Source organism: Paroedura picta, chromosome 2 (genome assembly GCF_049243985.1).
Source record: "Paroedura picta isolate Pp20150507F chromosome 2, Ppicta_v3.0, whole genome shotgun sequence".
Classification (NCBI taxonomy): Eukaryota; Metazoa; Chordata; class Lepidosauria; order Squamata; family Gekkonidae; genus Paroedura; species Paroedura picta.
In genome coordinates this window covers 94,675,990-94,699,411 of record NC_135370.1, presented here as the reverse complement: position 1 = coordinate 94,699,411, position 23,422 = coordinate 94,675,990, and the positions used below count along the sequence as shown (strand labels likewise).

The 23,422-nt window shown below is 43.5% G+C and overlaps 1 protein-coding gene across 3 annotated transcripts in view; it reads right to left on the bottom strand.

Annotated features, from left to right (window-relative positions):
- Window positions 1-23,422, bottom strand: part of TUB (TUB bipartite transcription factor) — a 154,655-nt gene that overhangs the window by 81,889 nt on the left and 49,344 nt on the right. The window lies entirely within an intron of this gene.

Here is a 23,422-nt window from a genome sequence, read left to right as displayed (position 1 = left end):
TCGCTCCCTCCCTCGCCTGCCTGGGCGTCCAGGCTCGCCTCCTAGCAAAATGTGGTGCTGTCGCTGCTCTGGGCGCTTGCAGGCGGGAGGGGGGGAGGACCGGGACGACTCGGCCTGAAATGAAAATAGAAGAAAGGAGGGGACAGCTGTGCCCCAAAGCAGCTCCTTATAGGAGGATGGTTGGAATAAGCACATGAGAGGCGGTTGGGGTGGGGGTAAGGTGTAGGGTCAGTGGAGGGCCAACTCCTCCAGAAGAGTGGCCCAGCAGATGTTATTAGTTATACTTGTTTCACAGTTGATCTCAACCAAACCAAGGGCCTTTACGCACGGGGATCTTTGTTGCAAATTGTTTGCGGAATGAAAAATCGCCATTTAAAATAGTGGAATTCGTCGTTATGCATACCTGCCTTTGTAGTGGAATCAGTTGCGTTTTTTAGTGTTTCCCACAGGCTTCCGGTCTCGGCAGAAATCGCTAGAAAGGAAGCGCTATTGCCAAGCTCGTCCCGCCCCTGGCCGTCAAGCAGCCAATGGGCAGCCGTTAGCATGCTCCCAAACAGCCCCTTTCCCTTTAAGAAAGGTTTTTTTTAAAAAAAAAAAACAGACCCATAGCAACGAATCTAGGTAGATTCGTTGCAACGGAGAGACCCATCCAGCTGCCTAATGTGAGCTGTCGTTTGATCGTATGATCGTTGCCACGCTGCCTCGAGTGAAAAAAAAAAATCCCCCCCCCCTCTCACGGGCCCGATTTTCGGCTGAATTAATGTGTAAAAAATAAAGGGACTTTATTTCAGCAAACGGGCTTTTATGTGGTTTGTGCTTAGTGACTAAAGGTGAAGGACTGAAGCCAGGGAAGCCTCTAAACAGAAAGAGGCTCGCTGGTGCGTTTATCCCCGCTCGCTCGGAGAAAAAAAAATGGCGATCGCTTCGCCGGAAGTTTGGAGGACAGGCTCAGGAGGAGGGACTTCGAAGAACCCGCAACAATGGTAACGCACAGGTCTTTAGCGCTAGTGTTGCAGATTGGTTGCAGGAGTGTATCGCTATCTGGAGGGTGAATCCACTTTTCTGGATTCCCCTAAAAGCGCTACAACGAAGCGCTTTTTGCTGATTGGTTTCAGGAGTGTTGCAGATTGTCTGCGACGTCGTGCGTTAAGGCAAATTAGTAGCGTTTTCAATTAGCAACCATTGTGCTATTTTGAAGCCGTGCGAAATGGCCCCAAGTGTCTGGTGGAGCCCTAAAGACCAGCAGTATTTCACTAAATCACTAAGGTGTCACAAAGTTCCTGTTTACTTAAGGCTCTTGGTTGAATTGGCTGCTGTACAAGGCTATTCCTCTAGAGCAGTGAGCTTATCCCCAACCTGTATTCGTTCTCCATGTGGCAATGCTTAGCTTCTAAAGTGAAAGGGCATGATCCTGGGGCCAAGATGAATTTTCAAAGCCAGGCTCAGCCTCAGAATTTGCAAAGCAGGGATATAGACAAAGAGGCACTTTTCAGCTGTTCTTTAATCATCCTGTAGATAAATTTAGAGTCCAGTGGCACCCTTAAGACCAACAAATTTTATTCAAGGTATGAGCTGTCACACCCACTCTGTTGGTCTTAAAGGTGCCACTGGACTCTAACTTTGTTCTCCTGCTTCAGTTCAACATGGCTACCCACTTGAATCCATCCTGTAGATATTTTATATTAGGGCAGGGTCCCCAAACTTCTTGAGTTTGCAGACACCTTTGGGATTCTGGCACCAGGTGTTGGGCACACCCACAAAATGGCTGGCACACGGGCGGAACCACAGAATGAAACCCAAGTGCAGGAGAGAAGGAGGTAATTTTAAAAAGTACAATGGGAAAGAGGAATGAGGAAGAATAAGAACCATGGTGGCAGCAGCTGCCTAAATGACATCCTTGGGAGCTGTACAGACAATCAGAGACTTTACTGAGCAAGAGCCCCACCTAACCTCCCCCACTCTGAAAAAATGTTTGGTGGGCACCAAGAAAGATACAGTGGCAAACATGGGCACCACAGTGGCAACTCCTGTGTTAGAGTATGGGATGGCTATGGTAGATCTCTGGGCAAAGGATGTCAAAGGATGCTTTTAAGGATGCTTTTAAGGATGTCAGCTGGCAATTGGTTCCTGACCAAAGCCTGCTTCTCAAAGTTCAACTACATGTTAGATTTTTAAATGACTTTTTTCTTTTTCTTTTTTTTATAAAGTCAGAATTGTGGTAAGGAAATAAGGAACATTAATTTTTTCCTCCACTGAAGAATTTCTCGAAGAAGTATGTGTACACACAAAAGCTTCAACTAAAATGAGCAGTCTGTTCTGGATTTCTCACTTCATGATGACTGTTCTGTGCAAAACACTAGTGTGTATTCAGCCAAAGAACTGCATCAGAAACAATTTTTTAGGCCCAGAGGCTGGCCCATGGACCTTCTTCCCGGGCATGGCTGCAACCAAGAAGGTAGGTAAATGAGCCACCGCTGCAGCTCCTAGTAGCCGTGGCTTCTCAGGTCAGCAGCCACCAATGCTGGGGGAAGCAGCTGCCAATCAGAAGAAGGCAGCAAGTGGATGACAGCTGCTTTCCCCAACGTTGGTGGCTGCTCACCTGAAAAGGAGTGGTCACTAGGAGTGGTCACTTGCTATCAGTGCTTGCAAGTATGAGCTCCGGGGTTGCCAACTCCTGGTTGAAATCACCTGGAGATTTGGGGGGATGAAGCCTAAAGTGGGCAGGGTTTGGGGAGGGAAGGGACTTCAATGGGGTTGAATGCCACAGAGCCCACTTTCCAAAGCAGCCATTTTCTCCAGGTGCACTGATCTGTCACCTGGAGATCAGTAGTGATCTCAGGAGATCTCCAGCTATCACCTGGAGGTTGGCATGCCTTGTGGGGTCTGTGGCCAAGCTATTGTCTCACTACCTAGTGGAGGACATTGTGTAGGCCAAAGGAAGGGAGAGGAGTGGATAGGCCCAATTCTTCTAGGGAGGGTGTCCCGTGTCACGACTGCTGTGGCCCCAAAATAATCATCTCACCCAGTGATGTTTCCCTGTTTTGCTCTCATTACAGCTACAAACAATATAGCACTTGTCCAATACCTCCACCAATAATATCTATAGGGCTCTAGTGTTTTTACTCAAAAAACATTCTACTGATATACCTATTACTGATATTTTTCAAAGTCAACAAGCCCACCAGTTGCACAGGGTTGGCAAGTGCAAGGGGAAATAGGTAGGAAATGGTGGGGAGGGGCATAAATGCACACTTTCCCATTCCACACTACCACCGAACTTGCTTTGATAGTACCAAAAATGGTACAAAGTGATTGTATTAAAGCAGGTTTGGAAAATTTCTAAATGGTGCCAGGGAAATCCTAAAAGGTGGACAGTTGTGCAAAGATGTCCAGTGGAAGCCCAACCCTTTCCCACCCCGCCTCCTATTTTGCAGGTGAGTGCAAAACATGTGGAAGCAACCAGAGAGGATTGGCAGCCACAATTCCTGCTGTTGCAGCCCAACTGCAAGCTTTCCCAAGGCTTCAGCGGCTGCCCAGCAATGCTGACTTCTGACACCAGCTCTGATAAAGCCTGCCTTTTCCCCTGTTCTTACAAACTATAGCCATAATGCCACCAGAAAAGTATTTTCTTCTTAACATACTTCAGCAGCAGGCTAACATAAATGCCTGCACTGCACTGACTGTTTTACCTTGCCTCTTTGGAAGAATGACTTGAGGTATTTGGAGGCAGAGACTTTCAGGATTTGTGATTATATCAGAGGAATGTGAAGTGCCAAAGCCTGCTTGATGAATGCACATGCAAACACTAGAACAGCCTCTCTGAACCTTTGGGCTCTTTGAATCAGTAGAAGTGTTTGCATTGTTTTAATAGCAGGAGGCTCTTTTATTTACAAAATGTGCAGAACAAGTAGCTTTTCAAACTGAGAATTTGGAACAGCTCTCCCACAGAAGATTGGCAGCACACAGTTTTACATTCGGAGGGACAAAAATCAAAAGTAATACTAGAACAAAGTAGATGATATGAGGAGAGAGAGAAGCATTGACAGTTTCTTCCTCTTACGGGCATTATGGATTTTACACTTCTCCCATTCTCTCCCCCCCCCCCTTCTTCTGCCTACGTTTCCCCTTCTGATCCTTGTTCTTTTAAGGACATGCTTCATCTTATGCGAGGAGATTCATTATTAATCACACTTTCCCCCTTTAAAATGAATGCAGCTGGGGAAGAAGTTGCTAATTGGCTTGGAGGAGTAGAGACTTGGGACATTTAACCTGCTCCTCCTCCTCAGGTTTGTTCCATGAGGAAAATATACTTTTGTAATTCTTACCATTTATTGTGCATTTACCATGATTATTGTGTATCTACTTATAGTTTCTCATCACCTAGCATCATTTTTATCCTTCCCCTTGTGCTCTTCTCCTTCCATTCCTCCTCAGACAGACTCAGCACCTCCTTCTCAAGGCTACCCTATCCTTGGCAAAGTCTCACTTTTCTTACCAGTCTGGGTTAGCCTGGATCTCTTAGTCATTTCACTGTGATCAGATGGCTGAGTTTTTCCTTGCTTACTTGTAGGAAATAAGGCAGGCATTCTGACTTTTTCTCTGCTTTTCTCTACTATATTCACTTTCTCATAAGCTGCAATAAGACTCATTCTTCACATGACCATCTCCTTATTATTGTGATCTCCTGCACCAGAGGATCCACAGGTATTGAATCTTCTGATGCGCTTCCTCACACAAATAATTGAGGTTTGAAATGCTTGCTTTATGAGAAGAGACATGCAGAACATCAGTGTTTAGCAGCTTCATCTAGGGTTGCTGGCCTCCATGTAGGCCTGGACTTCTGGAAATACAGCTGATCTCCAGACCTGGAGAAAATGGCTTCAGAGGGTAGACTCTATGATATCACATTGCCTGCTGAGCTCTCTCCCCTCCCCAAGCTCTGCATCCCAAATCCCCAGGAATTTCCCACCCAAACTATAACAACTATAGGTACAAGCTTAAATTCAGTGGTAGGCTTTATTGAGAGCTATGTCAAACACCTTGAACATGCAGCTTCAATAGAACTCTCATACACTCAGAGTCAATAACTAATATATGACTCATGCAAATCTCTGATTGTGCAGAAACTTTTGTGGGACTGAATGAAGTAATGCTGAAGGCAAGAAGGAGATTTGGCCCATCTTTGAGGATTGTGTCTCAAAAACCATAATGCCTGGCCCACAATGAAGAAGAGTTGGTTCTTATATGCCAAAGCGGCTTACAATCACCTTCCCTTTTCTCTCCCCACGACAGACACTATGTGAGGTAGGTGAGAGAGTTCTGATATTACTACTCTTTCAGAACAGCTTTATCAGTGCTGTGGTGAGCCCAAGGTCACCCAGCTTGCTGCATGTGGGGAAGTGAGGAATCAAACCTGGCTCCACTCTCCTAACCACCACACCAAGCTGGCTCTCATAAAATTGATTCCTGTCAGAAACAAGCCTGGACATGAAGTATAAGAGGGCTAATGCCTACTGCCCCCTCCATGCCCCATAATGGTGCATAATTTAAGATAATGAGTCTCCCCAAACCCTATTGACTCACCCTTGGACTAATCCCATCAACACCCAGCCTCACTTTCTTGCACCAATTTACCTTAACTAAGCAATGCTTAATTGTAATAATCTAAATCATAATCCCTCCTGATAGGCATTTGCAGTTATAGTTTTTCTGGCAATTGTGTCATACCCACCAGAAGACATGTTTCACCCTGTATCAGAAGCACTCTGCTTCCCAGGCATAGGGATTTGTGTGTGCTTCTTTGTGATGGTTTCTTTTTCTTTCCTGCATAGACCAAAATACTGACCATTTCACTCTTCAACTTGCTCCTTCTGCAGACTTCTTCAAGCGTGGTAATTATCACTCTTCCCTTAAAAAGCTTTCCCTCTTTCCTCCCTGAATGTGTTTTTATTGTGTGTACATGTATTTCTGCTCATTTCTATTTTCTTTTAATAAAAACCTTTCCAGTTAAACATCTGCCTAGTTTATTTGAGTTCTCTTAAGGGAAAAATCCTGGTCTACAAAAGCAGAGAATCCCAGCTACCCACTCTTGCTCTGTCTCTTTAAAGCTAATTTCCCCAAACTAATAAGGAGACTGCCTCTTTGGGTAACATTAGTTTCATATTTGTAGGAAAAAAGCTGGTGGGTGTTGAGAAAATAAAGGCAGATGATTTGAGTATAGAATAAATGTACTGCAAACAGCTATGTAGACCAGTTTAATTCCCAAACTTATTTTAGCATGCTTACTGCTTCTGAAATAAATTGTATTTTTCTTTCTTTCTTTCTTTTTTAAATTAAGGATACAGTTCATTGTTACTGTACTGGTGGGGGACACTTACAGTTAATACTTTAATTTTCAGATATTGAAAGCTGTTTTTTCTTCAAAGACAAAGACAGTCAACTAGGATATGAACTGGTTTTCTTAAGTATTCATTCTAAAATGTCGTCTATTTAAAGAATACTTTCCTTTTTTTTGATAATATGATGAATAATACAATATATGTCTATCTAGTTGTTCAAAACACCTGCACATATTAAAACCAAACCTTCTGCCTGTCAGCATAGAGACACTAATGAACGTGAAAACATTAGAAGACAATCTTTGCTGTCAGAATAATCTAGACTTGATTTAACGGAAATAATTTATACTGGTTTGCTTTAATTACAAATTAAATAGCTTAGTCCTTTAATACAGAATTACTAGTATAATCTTGATATACAATAAATAATGCCCGATACTTGGAAATCAAAGTATTTTAAGCATATACTAATTTGTATGCCTTTGAATTATTTTTCTTACTATATATTTTTTTGCTTTATAACTTTAAAGCTGACATGAATATCATTGTATACAACTTGTCTGCCAAGAATTGGGTGAACCATGTAATCAAAGTAGTTCGAAGGATTTTCTATGTACTTTCTATCCTCTGCTAATTAGAGCTTTACCCAATTCACATTCCTATTTCATGTTCACTAATCATTATCTTCAATTTCAGTTCTGAATTTTAGTAGACTGAGATCATAAAATACAACCCAAATTATCCAAATTATATTTTGGATATACACTGAATCTTCCTTCCATTAACCTGTATGTTGCTACATTTCCTACTGCTTATCAGAGATTTTTTCTTCTGGTTAATTTCATATTATGCATAGGAAATCGACAGTATCTCTAACTGGTCACATTACAGCCTATTAAACTATTTCTGCATGGGAGCTTTCAGGGTGAACTACTAATGTACAAAAAAACCCTCTCAAAGATAGGGAGGTCAAGCACAGGACAATCACTATGGTTGATAGCTTCCCTACTGCTGTTGCAGAAGATTCATTATAGCTGGAGTTGGAAGAAAATGGCTACATAAAAATTTCCATTGTTAATGCATGTAGTTTATGAGGATTCTACAGGCCCCATGCCATTTTCAAGTAATAATTTGATGTTGTGAGATGTTTGACCAACAGCTGCATCAAGATCTGCAGTCTTTTATTACTGTTGTTGTTGACATTTCTAAACTGCCTTTCTACCTAATGGAACTCAAGGTGGCTTATAATATAAACAAAAAGCATAATGATGCATAAATACATTAAAAGCCAGAAAAATATAAAAATATGTAAATACATTTTAAAAACCCGTGAATTAAAAAAATTACAACTGCCAATAAATAGAGGAAACTAAACTAATCAAATATCACTTAAAGTAATTTAAGGCATTTTTCCTACTATTGCAAAGTGTGAGAAATGCAAATACAATGTCCAGGACTTCTCATACACATACATCTGGATTTACGTGGTCCAACACCTAAAGTCATGATCCAAGCCAGTGTAAAGGCTGAAGGCCACATCCTCAAGGAAGAAAGGAGCAGTAACCTCCCAGAAGCTTGTGGAGATGCCAGCAGTATGTACAGAAGGCAGGTCAGAGGAACTGTGTTTTACATTTTTCCTTTGGATCCCGTGTTCAATCTCATGTTGTGCTGACTGTATATGTGTAGGTATTTTCTTTTCAAGAAATGCTTTATAATTTTAATGCTTGTAGCAGTTTACCCCCATCATTTTGACCACACTATCTTAAAAGAAAGGCCAGGAGAAGAGGAGGGCAGTCAATTGGCAAGTGGCAATCCCCCAGTGGAATGCAAGTGTAGTAAAATGTCCTTGTGATAACCAGATCCTTGTTAGCAGGAGACACAGGCATGAAGAAAGGCTTTAGAATGGCAGTACAGGGAAAAGAAGCTGGGAGCCCTAGGCTGAATCTGCACTTACTTTGTTTATTCCATTGTGGATCCTGCTGAATCCAGGTCGATTTGAACTCAGGTCTTCCTCCCCAGTGAAACAGAAAAGTGTTCTGCATGTAGTTAGGGAAGCTTAGAGGGGGGGAGCCAAGCCCAGCAGGAGACTCTTTCTTTCTTTTCTTGAAAGGGGGAGAGAAGATTGGAGACAGCAGAGGAGGAGGGAAAAAACCAAGAGGCAAATCTCTACCGAGAGAAGTTAGGGCTTCTGGGGCTTCTGCCGAGAGAAGTTAGGGGAAGCCCCTTTAAGGCAAGCTTGCAACCTGGGAACAAGGAAGCCTTTGAACTGAAGCCTTGGCCAATCAGGGATTCTCTGCCACGGAGGCTCAGCAGGAAGTTCGGAACAGACAGAGATCTGCATGCTTTCTCATGTCGATTTTTCAAATATTGAGGGTTATAAACACTCTAGGATATTGCTGGGGAAAGTTCAATTCCAGATCAATCATGCTTGTTGCAGAGACAAAATCAAAATGGAAATCGCATTCATGGAGACAGCAGGGACTGAATCAACATGGGATTGGAATAAAAGCTCTGTGCAGATTCAGCCCTGGTTCTCCAGCTGGAAGTTCCTAAAATGGCCAGGTGGTGGCAGTGGATGAACGGACAGAAGAGAAAAGTCCTCAAGGTGTTGGCAAAGCCAGGAAGCATATGCAATGGGGAGACGTTAGAATGCCACTGTTGCCCTGATGCCTCAGAAGGGCCTGCTGGTCAGAGGGGGCTGTTTTAGTACAGACCTTAATTGGCCCAGGATGACAAAAGTTTCTGCCCCATCTTTCAATGGACATCCTCTTGCATTCCATCCAACGCACCTCTCTCCCCCTTCTTAATTATCCCATTTGACAGAATCCCAATGGATTTTGTCAGTCTCCTACTTCCCATGGAAGTGCTGACAGTTTATGCAACTGGTTATCCAGAGCAACTGGCTATCTAAATGTGCATGATGTGGAACCTGGGCATAGTTGAAGCCTTCCTGAAGATGATATCTTTATTGACTAGGGCAAGAAGCATTGCAGCACCTTGGGCATACAACAGCTTTTTACTTTCATTTGTCACCCACAGAAATGTGGGTTGGTGGAAAATTCAATTACTCTCTCAAAACAATGTTATGCCCATGATTGGCCTTCCAAATATGACCTGTATGATGATCTCCTCTTTTATGCAGTGTCAGAGACTCCCCGATCCTTAACATCACTTGCCCTCTTTAACTCAGCTACGTTGAGAAGCTTGGGGGATTCCAGATCTTGTTGAATAACAGTGGGTGAAACTTGCCTCCCTTGGAGTACACGTGACAGCTATAAGCCCAGCTATCCAGATTTTCGGATGAAGTCACCCAGTACCTCTATAAGTGAGACAGAAGGCACAGTGTAACTGAGGAGGGGGGAGCCTGCAAGGATGCTCTTTGTCACCAGGGGACAATGTCCTCTTGCATTGCCATTCTAAGCTGGAAGAGGGTGTGGAATGCTGCCACATTTCACATACTCTTAGTTACAAAATCAAAAGCAGATCTCAACCCAGAGATCATAAGAGGTATTATATTAGCTATCTCAAATGAGCTGCCATAGAGGAACAATTAAACTTCAGCTCCAGAGACCTGCCTTGGTTCAAAATTCTACCATCCAATGCTGTCCTCTGCTTAGGTGAACAAATGGTCAGTGAATGAGATAGGGATGAAATTCAACACAACCAAAGACCATCAGATTCCTTGACCTCTACTACTTGGGGTTCATCATGGGCAACAGCCAACTAAAAACCCCTCCCATAATAGGTGGCATCATTGGAGCAAAGTGAATTTCCATAGCGCAAGAAACAACTGCAACATTTCCTGGGCCTTGTGAGATATATAGTTGATTCATGTGTCTGCAAGAATGAGCCCAAGAAAGTCAGTGGAGTCCACAGAAATTAACAGCATTCCACATTCCATTATCGCCAAGCCCCATTCTGCAGAACTCCACATTTTACAAACCTTCCTTCTCCATACTGCAGCATCATATTTGAGTTTAAGGGTGGTATTACAGCAGGTATGTGACAGTCAGGAACACCCAAACTTTTTCCTTAGTCAGAAGAATGTGTTTTACTATACATGTATGGTTTGGATCTGTCATAGGATCAGTAGGTGTATTATGTTATACAAGCTTCTCACCTTGCTTCATTCCCAATTTTTTTGTTGCCTGTGGCAACCTATCACAGTGTCTTACAGATGATAAACCTGGTCTGTGTAGGCATAGTTTGAAGCTACTGACCTCTGAATAATAGACCTGAGCCCGGGGGGGGGGGGGGATCTTCCTCAACCTTTCACCCCACATTGCAGCAAGTTAATGAGATTTTTTACGGTGTGAGCTGATTTCAATTGATAAATGCACTCCCTTCTTATTATTTTTAATCCGTTCCCACATTAAATGTATTCTGTATATCAAAAATGATTAGATGGGTATACAGTTTTCATGTCAAAGCAGAGTACAGTAATTAATTACTTTGGGTTCTAATAGGATGGCGATATTGTGCTGACTGTGCAAAGTAGTTGTAGAATAAGCAATGCTAAGTCTACTGGGAAATGTGAATTTTACCTAGAATGGACAGCAATTTAACTCATAGATACAGTGAGGCAGGCCATGACACGGTTATGGGTGCTTCACTAAATTTGCTTTTCAAACAATTAAACCCAGGTATCCTTTTTTATTGCTGAACCCACTGTATATCAGATATGGTTTATTACATCAAAAGAATTAATATTTGGCTCCCTAGAAGTAATACTAATACCTTGTTGACAAAACAGGTAATTAAGGACAATGGTAAGCTGCTTTTTAAAACAAGACAAATGTAATTCCAGTCTGCCCAGGCCATGGGGTAGAGATGGCACTAGTTGCTCTGGCAGATGATCTCTGGAGATGGCTGGACCGAGACAAGTCAGCACTGCTTGTATCATTAGATCTTGCAGCAGCGTTTGACATGGTAGACCATGAGCTTCTTGCTTGCTGCCTCGTCCATGTGGGTGACCTCCTCATCAGTGGGTTACCTCTTTTCTCTGAGCTCAAGGGTAAAGGGTTGCAATCAGTGACCTCTGCCAGCTCCAGTGTGGTGTTCCACAGGGGGCGGTTCTCTCCCCGACATTATTTAACATCTTTATGTGTCCACTTGCCAGACTGAGCTAGAGCTATGGGCTTAGGTGTCACCAATTTGCAGATGACACCAGCTCTATCTCCTTATGGATGGTGGGCCAGATGCCCATCCAGACTCATTGTCCAGGAATTTTGAGGTGGTGGTGGAATGGCTCAAGGGTAGTCACTTGAAGCTGAATCCCTCAGAGATGGAAGTCCTATGAGTAGGAAAGGTCCAGATCAGGAAGCACAACTGGATGGAGTGCAACTGTCAACTGCACATACCACCAGGAACTTGGGCTTGGTTTTTATGTCTCCTTATCAATGGAAGCTCACATTACAGGAGGAGGAGGAGGAGGAGGAGGAGGAGGAGGAGGAGGAGGAGGAGGAGAAGTTGTTGTGGTGGTGGTTGTTGTTGTGGTGGTGGTGGTTGTTGTGGTGGTGGTGGTTGTTTTTTGTTGGTTGTTGGTTCTTGGTTCTTGGTTGTTTGTTTGCTGGTTGTTTGTTTGCTGGTTGCTTGTTGTTGTTTGTTTGTTGTTGGTTTGTTGTTTGTTGTTGGTTTGTTGTTTGTTGTTTGCTACTTTTCTCTACCAGTGGAGTCTCAAAGCAGTTTATAATTGCCTTGCTTTTCCTCTCCCCACAAGGCAACCCTGTGAGGCTGAGAAAGTCATGATATCACTGCCCAAAGTCACCCGGCTTGCTGCATGTGGAGGAGTGGGGAATCAAACCCAGCTCGCCAGATTAGAACTCCACGCTCCTAACCACTACACCAAGCTGGCTCTACACCAACTAGGAAGGCATTTTTCTACCTTTGCCAGGCCAAGCTACTAGCACCCTATCTGGCCCCTGAACAGCTGGCCACAGTGATCCACATGACAGTGACCTCAAGACTAGAGTACTGTAACTCGCTCTATGCAGAACTGCTCCTGACCCTAATCTGAAAATTACAACTGCTCCAAAATGCTGCCATGCAGATTCTCACTAAGACACTGTGGAGGGCTCATATTACACCAGTCTTGCGGCAGCTACATTGGCTCCCAGTGGAGTTCCAGGTTCACTTCATGGCCATATGTAGTCTGGGCCCAGCCTATCTGAATACATACATGGAGGATGCTTCATTCAGCATTTGCAAATGGTCTAATAGACCCTGGCCACAGAGAAGTCTGACTGGCCTCGACCAGGGCCAGGGCTTTTTTGGCCCTGGCCCCAGTCTGGTGGAATGAGCTCTCTGAGAACAACAGAGCCCTAACAGAACTGTCAAAGTTCCATAGGGCCTGCAAGACAGAGTTCTTTCACCAGGCCTATAGCTTGAACAATTGAACATACCAACTGAAGAACCTCCCCAGGTAGCAAGTCAGACAACTCCCCATCTTATTCTGAGCCAGAAACTGGAAGTCTTATGTCACCTATTGTTTGGCTGTTTTTAACTGTTGAATTTTTAAAAATTATTATTTGTACCTACTGACTCTTGTGAACCGCCCGCATATAGCAGGGCTGATAGGGGTGGGTTATAAATTTAACTATAAATGGATGGATGGATGGATTTAAGAAAACCATAGGCAGCATTCATCTTCCCAGGACTTTATTTCTCCCTTTTCAGTTTCTTTGGAAGCTGAAATAATAAAATCACCAATTTGAAATCTGAAATACTTTTGACTGATTGTTCTCGAGTCTGCCACATAACTGTGCCAACTATGCATCCTTCCTACTTTATTTTATATTTATTCTTCTCACATTTGAAGGGGGGAGGAAATGAGGACAACAAGAAAAATAAGACAATTCCAGCTGGCCACAGTAGGGCATTAAAAGAGCCTTGCTGTTTCTCCTTCTGTTCTCAGAGTAGGATGGCTGCCGATAAACTGTGGATTTTCTGATGGATAAATTGAAGGACTGCAATCTGGATTTTCAGATAGTTAGGTGGATAAGGAATTGGTTAGAGAACCGCACTCAATGAGTTGTTGTCAATGGTGTTTCTTCAGACTGGAGGGAGGTGAGTAGCGGGGTAACTCAGGGCTCGGTGCTTGGTCCGGTACTTTTTAACATATTTATTAATGATCTAGATGAGGGGGTGGAGGGGCTACTCATCAAGTTTGCAGATGACACCAAATTGGGAGGACTGGCAAATACTCCAGAAGATAGAGACAGAGTTCAATGAGATCTGAACACAATGGAAAAATGGGCAAATGAGAACAAGATGCAATTTAATAAAGATAAGTGTAAAGTTCTGCATCTGGGTCAGAAAAATGAAAAGCATTTCTACTGGATAGGGGATACGCTTCTAGGTAACACTGTGTGTGAATGAGACCTTGGGGTACTTGTGGATTGTAAGCTACACATGAGTAGGCAGTGTGATGCAGCGGTAAAAAAGGCAAATGCCATTTTGGCCTCTATCAACAGGGGCATCACATCAAAATCACAAGATGTCATAGTCCCATTGTATACGGCACTGGTCAGACCACACCTGGAGTACTGTGTGCAGTTCTGGAGGCCTCACTTCAAGAAGGATGTAGATAAAATTGAAAGGGTACAGAGGAGAGTGATGAAGATGATCTGGGGCCTAGGGACCAAGCCCTATGAAGATAGGTTGAGGGACTTGGGAATGTTCAGCCTGGAGAAAAGGAGGCTGAGAGGGGACATGATAGCCCTCTTTAAGTATTTGAAAGGTTGTCACTTGGAGGAGGGCAGGATGCTGTTTCCGTTGGCTGCAGAGGAAAGGACGCGCAGTAATGGGGTTAAACTACAAGTACAACGATATGGGCTTATATCAGGAAAAAATTTTTCATAGAGTAGTTCAGCAGTGGAATAGGCTGCCTAAGGAGGTGGTGAGCTCCCCCTCACTGGCAGTCTTCAAGCAAAGGCTGGATACACACTTTTCTTGGATGCTTTAGGGTGCTTTGGGCTGATCCTGCGTTGAGCAGGGGGTTGGACTAGATGGCCTGTATGGCCCCTTCCAACTCTATGATTCTATGACAGAGACAGGTGGGTCTAAGTGGCAGTGCCAGGTTCCAGAATGTTCCTAGAGTTGGCCTAGGTTCTTGACACTCTTCTTTCATCAGCAATTTAGCTGAGCAGATAATGTGCTGGGCTCTATTGTTATATGTTAAAAGATGTACTGCATATAATGGAAGGGGAACCCAAACAGATAAGAGGCAAAGAAGTTCTGGTTCACAAGTGGTACCCAAACAGTTTGGATATGAATCTGGAAAAAGGTGTGTTTCTCCATAAGAACCTCTTGGAGCTCAGAAATAGTGGAGAGTTCAGTAGGAAATAGTAGCAGAGTGCAGCCATAGGCTTTTATCCTCTGGAGTGTTTCCACAGATGGAAGGATTTCCATCAATGCAGTGTGACTTACTTGCCTTTTCAAAATGGTGCTGCCACCCCAAGGGGGTGGGGGAGAGGGAAGGAAGCCATGCATCACAGGCAGAAAACCATTGTCAATTTCCAGTTTAAAATTAGGGATGTAAATTTCACTTAAAGCAACTGTTTAAACAGTCAACACTTTATCCTAATATTTTTGAAAAGGGAAATAACTACTCCACCTCTTTTTTTCTTTAAAAGTATGGGGTATCCTCAAATAGAGGTATTTTTGCCTGTATGGTGGCAAGTGAAGCATGATTTCCTCCTTGAGGTGCAGTTTCCCACAGTATTCCCTACAGGCCCCCTGCCCTCAGGAACTGCATTTCAAGGGGCTCAGGCAACTGAAGGTGGGAGGGAGAGAGAGGGGGGGAAATCCATTCCATGCTCTGCTTACAGTTCTCTGGATCCTTTTTTCAGCTTCCATAACAAAATTGCCTATGCTGGATGTGAACCAGTGAACCTTGGATTCCTGTTCCAATCATGGACTACTTGTATGACAGCTGTTCCCCAACTCTTAACAAAGGGTTATTCCAGTAATAGATGCGAAATATAATCCATCTCAGCCGTCTAAGGAGGATGGCTCAAAATGATATTATTAAACATTTCAGAACTCTGTTGAAGCAGGGTTCTAGTATTTCTAGTATTTCTAAAACTTCAGCAATCCAACTAAAAAGTTCCTACAGTAAATGCAAATCTGCACAGCAACTCCATGTTCATGCCATCATGAAATGATCATGGCTTTCTACCGGAATTTGGATTATACAGGCCAGTTCTTTATGACCATACTAATTTATTTGATTTATTTCCCGCCACTCCCTAAATGACTCGTGGTGGGTCACAATGTCTTAAAACCCCATTAAAACTCCCATTAAAAGACTTAAAAGCCATCCCAACATGGTGGGAAAATCCCCTTCCTACCCCCTATTACTATGGGGGGGGGTGGAGAAGGAGGTCCAATGATGTCCACACCAAAAGCCCAGGGGGGGAGGAGATGTACCTCGCCGACCCCAGCCTCAACCACAGACCTGGTGGGAGAGCTCCGTTTTGCAGGCCCTGCAGAGAACTGGAAGATCCCACACGGCCCGCAGCTCACCCAGGATCTCATTCCACCAGGTGGGGCCAGGACCAAGAAGGCCCTGGCCCTGGTTGAGGCTAGGTGTGCTTCCCTAGGGCCGGGAATGACCAGTAGATTCTCATCCACAGAGCAGAAAGCTCTGCAGGGGGCATAGGGCAATAGGTGGTCCCTCAGATATGTGAGTCCCAAACTGCATAAAGCCTTGAAGGTTAAAACCAAAACCTTGAACCGGATCTGGGCAGCAATAGGCAACCAATGCAGCTGCCTCAGCACACCTCCAGGTTCTATACATACACGCAATATATAATGTAGAGCTGTATCTCATTTCTTCTATGTTGTTGTTGTTATGTGCGAAGTTGTGTCTGACCCATCGCGACCCCATGGACAATGATCCTCCAGGCCTTCCTGCCCTCTACCATTCCCTGGAGTCCATTTAAGTTTGCACCTACTGCTTCAGTGACTCCATCCAGCCACCTCATTCTCTGTCGTCCCCTTCTTCTTTTGCCCTCGATCGCTCCCAGCATTAGGCTCTTCTCCAGGGAGTCCTTCCTTCTCATGAGGTGGCCAAAGTATTTGAGTTTCATCTTCAGGATCTGGCCTTCTAAGAAGCAGGCAGGGCTGATCTCCTCTAGGACTGACTGGTTTGTTCGCCTTGCAGTCCAAGGGACTCGCAAGAGTCTTCTCCAGCACCAGAGTTCAAAAGCTTCAATTCTTTGACGCTCGGCCTTCCTTATGGTCCAACTTTCGCAGCCATACATTGCAACTGGGAATACCATAGCCTTGACTAAACGCACTTTTGTTGGCAGGGTGATGTCTCTGCTTTTTAGGATGCTGTCTAGATTTGCCATAGCTTTCCTCCCCATGAGCAAGCGTCTTTTAATTTCTTTGCTGCAGTCCCCATCTGCAGTGATCTTGGAGCCCAGGAAAATAAAATCTGTCACTATCTCCATTTCTTCCCCATCTATTTGCCAGGAATTGAGAGGGCCAGATGCCATGATCTTTGTTTTCTTGATGTTGAGTTTCAAGCCAACTTTTGCACTCTCCTCCTTCACCCGCATCAACAGGCTCTTTAGTTCCTCTTCACTTTCTGCCATTAGAGTGGTATCATCTGCATATCTGAGGTTGTTGATATTTCTCCCTGCAATCTTGATCCCAATTTGTGACTCCTCTAATCCCGCATTTCTCATGATGTGCTCTGCATACAAGTTAAATAGGCAAGGCGACAGTATACAGCCTTGCCGAACTCCTTTCTCAATTTTGAACCAGTCAGTGATTCCATGTTCAGTTCTCACTGTTGCTTCTTGACCTGCATATAAATTTCTCAAGAGACAAATAAGATGCTCTGGTATTCCCATCTCTTTAAGAACTTGCCACAATTTGTTGTGCTCCACACAATCAAAGGCTTTAGCATAGTCAATGAAGCAGAAGTAGACGTTCTTCTGGTACTCCCTAGCTTTCTCCATGATCCAGCGTATGTTGGCAATTTGATCTCTAGTTCCTCTGCCTCTTCGAAATCCTGCCTGTACTTCTGGAAGTTCTCGGTCCACATATTGCTGGAGCCTAGCTTGTAGGATTTTGAGCATAACTTTGCTAGCATGAGAAATTAGTGCAATGGTGCGGTAGTTTGAACATTCTTTGGCATTGCCCTTCTTTGGGATTGGAATGTAAACTAACCTTTTCCAATCCTGTGGCCATTGTTGAGTTTTCCAAATTTGCTGGCATATTGAGTGTAGCACTTTTACTGCATCGTCTTTTAAGATTTTGAATAGTTCAACTGGAATGCTGTCACCACCACTAGCTTTATTGTTGCTCAGACTTCCTAAGGCCCATTTGACTTCACATTCCAGGATGTCTGGCTCCAGGTCAGTAACTACCCCACTGTGGTCATCAGGGATGTTAAGCTCTCTCTTGTATAGTTGTTCTGTATAATTTTGCCACCTTTGTTTAATCTCTTCTGCTTCTGTGAGGTCCCTACCATTTTGGTCCCATTTCTTCTATAAATGTGTATAAAAAGTGGGAGATATTCAAGGTATATAATTTAAGCAACAAAGCTTCCTTTGAAGCCCTTCTTGGATATCTCTGCTTTCAGAGTCTGGTGAGTCAGTGGATATTTGAGAAAAGGCTATTTCTTCAGTACAGTGGGTGGGTGCTAAGCACTGAGTGGCACTTAAGCCATGAGACCAGTTCCTCCTCCAAGGTCTTATCAGAACTATGTTATATGGAACAGATGATTTAGTATTTCCTTGAGGAAAGAAGTTGGGCAAAGCAGAATTATTTCAATGCCATTGAGGAGTTAATGACATTGAAACAATTCTAGCTTGCCCAATTTCTTTATATCCAATTTCTTCTACCAGATGCTTACTGTGTATCTCATGCTTCTGCCTCATGCACATGTTTCTCCTTCCCAGAAACACCCTTGGGCAAGAACCCGTAGGCTGGCTCTGTGCTTCCTCACCGTTCTTCCTCTAATGCCTGCAATCATTGCCATACTTTCCCACTGTCAGGTCTGTTGTGTGCTCTAAAATGCCATAATTGTTTGAACACAGTATTAGAAAATGAAGCTGAAAAGGAGGCTGGCAGCACACTCCATCTGTTCAAGCATAGTGTGATTCCTTTTTACGCTTCTCAGCATGTATGCCAATCTCATTCCTACAAGAGGCACAGAGAACAATAAGACTCATCTTCTTCACAGGCCTCAAAAGAAACCACTTACAAAAATGAGTATATACAGATACATAGGCAGGACAAAGAAATAACAAAGCTGGCAGAAAAAATAATTAGCTAAATTAATGCTTAAGATATTGATAATGATAGAAGTCAGTGGGGGGTGTAGAAATAAATCAACACCCTACATATAAACTGTCAATGCAAATAATTTTACCAGCTTTCTAGAAAAGTCACTGTAAAATATGTGGGTTCGTAGGAAGAATGCCAGGCTACTGGGCAATGAAGAGCTCTTTACTAGTGATCTCACCAGTGAGTACATGTTGTAGCAGGTGACAACAAGACTGACAACCCCCGAGAAAACTCCAACTTATATACATTAGACAAACAAAAGAAACTCCCACAGCTGCATGGAATTGGCTAGCTTGACAGTGATTGATTTAAATGGATTGAATCCTGCAGTGGGGACCCCTGCAGCACATTGGCTAGTTTCACATCTGCTTGGATCCTGCCTCTGCTCTCAGCAGATCCACATACACAACAGTCACAATAATAAATCATCCTTCAGGACAATGGACAGTGTTCAGATACTGGCATAAAATGGTGACTTTACTCTAGCAGTATCCATCAACAGTACGGTTTACAGACTCACCTAACCTTATCGGGTGGAGCAGACAAACATACATATTTCCTTTACCATTACCACTTAAGGTAACATTTCACACATTTCCTGCATATGTTCAAATCCTGTGACTCTTTCCCTTCAAAGTAAACTTTCTGCAAAGAAAACCCAAGATTTTGTCTTAAGTAATCTTCTTCAAAGTGTCTGATTGCCAAAGAGAACAGTACTTGCTTAAGTAGATTCTTTTTCTGCAGGTCTCCTGGTGTCATTATATATTTTTCAAGACTTACCCACAGGATGTAATTTCTGAATGATGAGTTCTTGAGAAAACTGTGCTGACTCTTAGTAATTACAGCCATCCAATCTAGCTGCTCAAAGACCAACTATTTGATTATTTGTTCTAAAATTTTGCCAACTACAGACATGACACTGATAGGTCGGTAGTTACCTAGACCCTCCTCTTTCCACTTCTTGAAGATGGGGACATTTGCCCACCTCAATCTATACACCAAACCTACAGAGAACCTCTCCTCTTCATCTAAACTTACAGCTATTTATCTGGCAGGAGCTCGAGGAGTTAACCAAATTAAAACATTCTCATTCACCAGGTGTTTGGTTTGTTTGTTGAATATGAGTGATTAATGTGGGTTTTTTTTTCTTTTTCTTCTTACTCCATTACTAATTAACCTATTTTTTCTTCCTAGGCTACCATTTTTATTGATGATACTTGTTATTTAATGTTATATTGATTAATTCATTTTATTGGTATAATTAATTCCTGTCAGTTGCCTTAGTAGTTACAGTCAAGAAGCAGGGTTTTTTAATATATATTTTTAAATAAATAATACAGGGCCTATCTCCATTCCTCCCTTTGTTCATTGAAGAATACCCATGTGAACAGTGTCACCACTAACCTCCCAGCTGTTGATTAAAAAAACATATTAATTCAGTGGCTCATAAGCATTTGAAAAACTCTCAAGTTTTTGCCTTGGGATAGAACATTTCAGTCATCTTGTAGTACTAGATTTGGAACTGCAGCTGTAGCCTTTCGGGGGGGGGGGTTCCAATAATTTCTTGGCCATTTCTACTGTTCATTCTGCCTTGTTATAACTTTGTGGTTGTCTGGCAATGAATATCCCCTGAAAAACTGGTGGCCATTATCCAAGAGCTCCAGGTTGAATCCCAGCATTCACAGACACAAGGACTTTTTGGGAGTAGCTTCCTTGCCTTCCTTTTCCTCTGGTAACTCCTAAAAAGCAGATGCTTAAACTCAGATGACCTTGCTGGACAGCATGGTATGACAGGCTGCAGTAAAGAACAGAGTTCAGGATAAGTCTTTCCCCCTTTGTCGCATGCTTTATTTTGTCAGGAAGGTTTCCAAATCCACATCATTGGAGGCACATAGGGGCTTGTTGGAGGATGGGAGGGGGGTGGGAGAGACAACCCATGAGTACACAATTATTTCCACTCATCTATGGTAAGATCCTTACTGAAGTATCTGGTATATAAACTATTTCTCTAATATTGGAGAAATAATCTGCAATAATTGCATAATTGTTTGCTGAGGTAAACAAATACACACCTCTTTTGACACACTCCCTCTTGAATGGCTTGCTTGAACACTGTTTCTTTGGGATGGCAATTTTCCTCCAAAGGGTACACTTCTCCATGAATGTCTTTAACTGCTCATTTGCTCCCTGCCAAACATTGCATTCCCTGGTTCATTGTAGGCATCCTTTAGTTTCCAGATACGACAAGCATACTTTGCATATTCACTGAGCTTTCAGTACCCCTGGGATATGATGCATACAGCTCTCATCTGTGCTATTTCTTTGGGGATTTTCTTTCATTCTGGCCAGTAATATTAAAAGTTTTAGTCTCTAGAAAATGTTTTCTTGATCTATTCCCTGCTGAATCTCTCTGAAGATTTTCACATTACTGTTCTAAACTGGATGTTGTTCATTGTTTGCCCAATTTTGAGTAAAGCTGTACAGGCCCAGGGGTTTCATACAGCAAATTATCATCTGTTAATGAGCTGTGTCTGAAGTGAAATTATCATTTCAAACACTGTCGCTTTTGTTTTCCCACCCTTTTTTGTCTCGTGATCTTCCTTGGAGATTTTTAAAAAAATGTTCTAGGTATGTAGTTTTTAGATATATGATGTTGTGCATGGAATTTATTTAGAAGAGGGGTGTCATAACATAATTTTAATTTGCTAATTCCCCCCCCCCCAATGATTTGCTGCAATCTTACTGGTCAATGTCCGTATTAATAAAGTTGTTGTAAATGTTCTAGATTGACTCAGTGTCCACAGAAGACTGTGCAGTGAAAAGCTGTGTGTGCGGGGGGGGGGGTGGGGGGGGTAGCAGCACTGTAGGAAACACTGTGTACATTTTAAACAGCACACCACAATGATTCAGAAGTGCAATGAAGGACTGGGAAATGGAAGAAAGCAGTTTCCCTCAAAACACTGTTCAACCACGCTTTGCTAACCTAATGGAAATGCGTTTGTATGAATAGGTAAATAAATTCTGCTAGCCGCCAGTCACTAAAAGAGGCCAGTCTGAAATGATAGGAAAAAATCCATTAGCCACTAATTACTAAAATGAAATGCAAAGCCAGCTTGAAAATGACATCTGTGTGTGTCTGTCTCTCCTTTTCCTCTGATAGGGATAAACACATTGACTTGCAGGAAGGCATTATGTGCTGGAATAAGACACGACACCAATGCTGGGATGAAGAAGGCCACAGCTTTATTACCTCCCCACAGGAGGGTTGGCACAGCATGGGAGAGGGAGCCTGACCTTGCAGTCAGCAGACTGCACCAACAACCCACGGAGTCCAGAGGCGCCCTGGGGACCCGCACCATTCCCAGCCGGGAAAGCAGATCCCCTTGCCTACTGAAGTCCACCACTAAGGGAAGTGACCTATGTGGGGGATCCAACGGGCGTCCACCTCATTTGGCTGTCCCCAGGCCACCTGGCAAACGAGCCTCTGGCCTCCCAGCTGGGTAAGCCGTATACGCGCCACCTCGTAGAGAGGCCCCAAACCCCAGGGAGTCCGATCGCACACCGGACTCCCTGCCAACAGGCTCCATCCCATGCAAACCTGCCACCGAACGAGGCCAAACAGACCTCGTTCCCACCAACCCTCCCAGAACTACTTCCATTCCAGCTGGGCATAAAACTTCCCCTGCATCTCTTGGATGCTCCCGCGGTGTTCCTGGCGAAGAGGACAAGACCCACACACGTGGCGACTTAAATAGCCGCCACGGGTCCTGCCTTGCCCTTGACGCTGTGCGTGCTGCATTCCGGCAGCACGCACGCTAGAGGGCCACTGGGTAGTCGCCTCCTTCTCCCAGCAAGCTTCATCAATGTTCGGCCGAGGTAAGTCTCAGCCGAGTTTTTATCAAGGTACCATAGTGGTGGCTCAACTTTATCTTCTGCTGACACTTCTGCATGTCAGGTATTCTGGGCTTAGGTTGCCCAGTAACACTAGGTTCCTGCTTAGACAATGTTGATATGTGTATTCTACATTTTGCTATTCTACTGTATACATTTTGAGGACCCGAGTCCTGTCTTTCCCCACATACTCCCATTTGCACATCTGCTCTGTGCCCAGTTATGTGCTGATGAAATTTGTTCATTTCAGCTAGTATTACAGAAAGTATCTTTTTTGGGGGGGGGGGCGTTTCAGGCAAGACTGTGATTGCAAATGTAACTGTTTACCTTTTTTAAACAGCTTTTATGTCTTATTTCTGATATAATGGTTCTTTTTGGTTGTGCTACTTAAAAATAGGACATTTGCAATCATTTCCTTTAGCCATTGGAATATTTTATTATGTTCCTTTGCCCCCTCCCATATGAGATCTAAACGTGCCAAGTGTCTCAGGCTTTCAGGCTTCTCTTTTCTTCCTTGTAAATATTCCTAAAACCCCGTGCCTCCTTTCTTTTCCTCCATCTCTACCCCATGGCTAGGATGGAGGCCAGGCTGGAGGCCAGATTGGAACAGGTCAAGTGCTGATGTGCCTTCCAAGAAATTTTGCAATTTTCCTGCAACTGCCTGTTGCAATTTTCCTGCAACCTTACCTAGGAATACTGGGTAGTCATTGGCCAGTATGAAAAGACCCAGTCCTTGTTTTTTCAGAAGTAGCCTGATCATGGCCTCTTTTAGTTTCTCTGGGAATGTCCCTGATGCTAGGAACAAGTTGATAATTTCCTGGAGAGGCACCCAGATCTCCTCACCATCGGCTTTCAACAGCCATGAGGGACATGGGTTAAGAAGATGTGTG